The sequence below is a fragment of the Dendroctonus ponderosae genome, unplaced genomic scaffold (genome assembly GCF_020466585.1).
Source record: "Dendroctonus ponderosae isolate FM_Combo_2020 unplaced genomic scaffold, Dpon_F_20191213v2 Dpon_F_20191213_1, whole genome shotgun sequence".
Lineage (NCBI taxonomy): Eukaryota > Metazoa > Arthropoda > Insecta > Coleoptera > Curculionidae > Dendroctonus > Dendroctonus ponderosae.
The window spans coordinates 27,022,369-27,026,697 of NW_026017110.1; the positions used below are offsets into that span (position 1 = coordinate 27,022,369).

A 4,329-nucleotide genomic window follows, 5' to 3' on the forward strand; every position below is an offset into this window, starting at 1 on the left:
AAAACGTCTTTTAATTATCGTTATTCTTAGATATAACCAGTGACTGTTTTAATAGTATTCTGTTGTTTAAGTAGGTACTTGGATAGTACCACAACTGGTGAACGCATCTACCTAAAATGTGTTTTTTTACATTTTTTCAAACACATTTTTTCACAGCTTGTACTGGTTAGTAAACGCGTTGTTATTATCTTATTAGGTAATTTGCTACCTTAATAGTTCTATCCCAAACTAAAATCTTCATTTGTGGTGAGATATGTCTGTGGCTATCTCTATGTTCTAAGAAAACATTCAGTCTTTATAACTAAGTTTTTTCAAATAGTTTTACTTTACTTAGGGACCGTTTCTTTTTTACTGSTATTTCGCACCTTCCGTACTACCAGTCAAAAATGGAACATACCCTATCAAGCAGTTCCCTCTGTCGGTCGAATTAAAAAGGTACTTATCCAACGGATTGTTATGAGCTCGATATAACTTTGCCTGTCACCGTTCGGAAACCCATAAAATCTTATCGGTCTTATAACTTTATCTACTACATAGTTATGGAACCAATAAGGGCAAATGTTGAGAAACCGGGCAAGTATAATTTTCAATTAACATAGGCGACCATTAAAAGAGATAATCATTTCCACGGGTTTCAATTTTTCAAATAGTTTTTCAATGTAATGGTTGTGTCAAACTTCAAGCATGTAATGAAGATATGAAGGTAGAAAATCAAAAAAAGATTTTATTGTCACAATAAATTAATTAAAATAAATATTTACTACGCCTATGGCTAGTGGCCAGGCGAGCGTGTCCTTGGATTAATTCTACTGTCTATAAAACATGCGTGGGCACCTACTTTATCCCTACCACCTGTTTTTTATTGATAAATCGCCGATCGATAGAATTTAATGTTGGACCCAAACAAATCGGGATTTATGCATTTGTCTTCATCTATGGATTTATGAGTGACTAGCTTGGTCTATTTATTAATATGTCTTTGGTTATACAGGAGCGTGTCTCGTTGGCGGCGTTTTAGATAAGCGGTGCTCTCAGTCCTCTGTGCGCAACACATATCTTATAAAAATTAACAAATTTCTGATTCGATCGAATTTGACTAATGAAAAGGCGGAATTAATGACTAGTCCGCCGTATAGTCTTGACTTTTTGTGTCTTCATGTTCTCCTCCTCTTGTTTTCCTGTTCCCGAGTGTTAAGAGAAAGGTGAAGGGAAGACCCTGAAACTGAACAGAAGCGGCCAAAGCGTTCGAAAACGTCGTTTTATCGTTACAAACAATAAAGTCTTCTTGAAAAAAAAGATGCATATGTACAGCATTACAGCATATGTACAGCATACATTTTCAGCATATGTACTCGGTTTGAGGAAATTGCAAAAAAAATTCAAAGAACTTTCGCGGTCGTTACTTACTACTGGTAAAATTTTCAGTTCAAACATCAGGAATAATTTCTAATTTGTAACGGCCAAAAATCCCAAAAACGCACCAGTTTTAAGTGGAAGTAAGGAATAGTTTTGCTGTTACTTTCCTTTAAACGCTTGAAAGCACATGGCCGTCATATAAAACGCCGCTATTGAAGTTGCAAGCGCGACTGCCCTGTGAAGAACATCTAGTTTGATGTAGTCTCTTTGATAATTCATTAATAATAACATGTTCAGACCCAATATTAAACTTTGTATATCCTACCAAAAGTGATGCTTTCGAGTTTTTTTTTCATATTATGAAAAGATCACTAGGTGGTCCGGATGTTGACAAAACTGACCATTTTAAATTATGTGTGTGAGAAGAGAAAGGAGGCCCGTCAGGCAGTAATAAAGTATAAAGTAAATTCGTAGTAAGTAAATCAAAATAATATCAATTTTTTATTTCCAGCTTAAAATAGAAATATGCCAATATCGCCGGGCGGCCCATCAAGAACGGTAAGCGTATTTTCCTTTTTACCAAAAAATAGTTCGCTCGATGACGTTTCAAACCATTCTCTAAGGTTTTTTCAGCAAAGGAGGTTCTTTTCTTCGTCCCTGACTTTGTTTTCTCTGGATTTTTCCGTTCTCTGACAACATGTACGAAGTGTACAAGTGTCTTTTATATTTCTTTTCTTTTGCTCACGCGATGGAGATCCTCGACTTTTGCAATTTTATTAGCCAAGGAGATTGGCAAATGCGTCGATAGCACCGCCAGTCTTTGCCTTCCTGCACAAGAATTTCTGAAGCCTGATGAAAGAGTTTCCGGCTATTTCAATTCTAGATTTTATTGTCTGCAATTGTTCAGCAGTTTAATTTATTATTGTGTCCATATATTTGTAGTGTTGAAATCTTTCTATTGGTCATTAATTATCAACTTTATGGTAATGTTCATTTTTTGGTGATCACCATGGATGTTGGTTTGTTTAAATTCATTCTGAGATGATATTTTTCGTTCCGAGTTCCGAGTCATTTTGGAGAAGCCAAACAAACGGGTCTCTATCACCACAGAAGAGGTTGCAAATGCAATCAGTGTACCTATTCTTGACGACTAGGGAGTAGAACAGCCGAGAGAAGCGGGCGGGGTTTTATGACAGTCGGCCAAAATGGTATTCTTGAAAAAAAATTGAGAGAGGGAGCCGTTCCCCAGGGAGCGGGAATGATCGACTGGTACGACCCAGTAGAAAGGGCATCTCCCCGGGTTTTCCAACCTCAAATAGTATTTGTTTAGGTTTTGGATCTGAGGAACGGGTGTATCGATCTTTTCAACAAGTTGTGCTTAATTTAGTTTTAAAATGCAAGATGAGAAATTCAATAATATTATAATGACATGATAGCTGAGGATATGGATGATGCTATGGAATAATTTGGGGTTTCAAAACATCCCTGGGACAAGATATCCTTTGATCTAACAGACCATAAATTTGTAAGGCTGTTTAGAAGTCCCGAAAATCTTTGTACATAGTTGGTGGAGATGGTGTTTTATTGTTCATTAAATATACATTCGTTAAGAATTCTACACGAGAATAAGCCTTGTCATTTGGGACTTGCTGTGGACAAATTCTATCAGGGATTCCTTTTGCTTGAGCGATAGCAGCCTTGATTTTTCGCAATTTGCAATGGATTCCATTGTGCTATTCCATTTTTCCTGAAAGGTACATTTACTTCAGTTTCTTTAAGGAACATAGACTTATTTTACGATTCATTATAAAGTGCTGAAGGAAAGCGACTACATAAATGAAATTACTCTTTTACTTTCAATTTGGTAAATGAATATCCTTAAGCAGTAAAAGCAGTAAACTGTATTCAATTTACTAGTACATTACCTTACCTCAATAGGGCACAGAAGCAATGAACCATGCTTAAAAAAACAAAAACTAATTTTTAATAAGTATCTATAATCCGTTTGGAAACAAATACGTACCAGCAGAAAACGAGGTAATAAACGACCGTTTCTTAGCTTAGATAAAGACAAATACATGATTCTTAGATATCTGTTTCTTTTAAAACCAAAGGTTAGTACGAGTTCCGCCACAATAGTAAATAACTGACGTTGGCGAGCATGTCACACCGTCAAAATTTTCTCAATTTTGATTGGTCAGATAAGCTGGCAACAAACATCATTATACGCATTGTGGAATATAGATAGAGTTTTACAAAAAACCGAAATAATTATTATCAAAGAAAAATTATGTATGAAAAGCTATTTAAAAAAAAGTTAACTTTTTTCTAACTAAAAAATGGGTGGCTATTGTGGAATAGGTTTAATATTACAGATGATTTGATTTCAAAATTTGAAATTTGATGATTTTAAAATCACATTTAGAAATGTTTTCTGGGCTTTGAGATGAACGCTCTGGACACAGCCGCGAGGAAATCTTAGGCTTGGTTTCGATATGTTGATGACACTTTTGTTGTTTGGGGCCATGGTTTGGTTGAACTTAAAGACTTCCTGAGGCACCTCAACTCAATAAACCCAGAAATACAGTTCACTATGGAAGTGGAGAAGGATGGGCGACTGCCATTTTTAGATATCTTGGTAACCAGAAAATCCCAAAGACCAATTACCCGAGACTAACCAGAGAGGCCATTGAGATCTTTAAACATGACAACAATTTTAATAGGCAAGAAGAGGTAACGGCCCTTAATCCAGACTGGATGTGCGCCAAAACATTTGAAGCCCCGCCGACTCCCCACGCATGAGCTCACACGACCGCGCTGCATAAATACGACAGGGGATCCAGTAGTTGAACCAGGCACGGCTGATTTTCTTTATTGTTGCAGGTTTGGGAAAACCGCATGGCGCCGCTCACAGCCGAGGAGGTTGTGAGAAGGTTCGAGGCAATTGAGTCCAGACTGGAGGCCACCTTAGAG

At 36.8% G+C, this 4,329-nt stretch overlaps 2 long non-coding RNA genes across 2 annotated transcripts; one reads left to right on the forward strand and one right to left on the reverse strand.

Annotated features, from left to right (window-relative positions):
• Nucleotides 1–6: 6 nt before the first annotated feature.
• Nucleotides 7–4,323, forward strand: LOC125502510. Its single transcript, XR_007280275.1, has 3 exons — nucleotides 7–1,811; nucleotides 1,868–1,914; nucleotides 4,240–4,323. It is a non-coding gene; the product is annotated as an uncharacterized LOC125502510 (long non-coding RNA).
• Nucleotides 2,921–3,558, reverse strand: LOC125502509. The gene is made up of 2 exons (XR_007280274.1): nucleotides 3,287–3,558; nucleotides 2,921–3,103 (listed from the first exon to the last, which is right to left on the reverse strand). It is a non-coding gene; the product is annotated as an uncharacterized LOC125502509 (long non-coding RNA).
• Nucleotides 4,324–4,329: the final 6 nt, after the last annotated feature.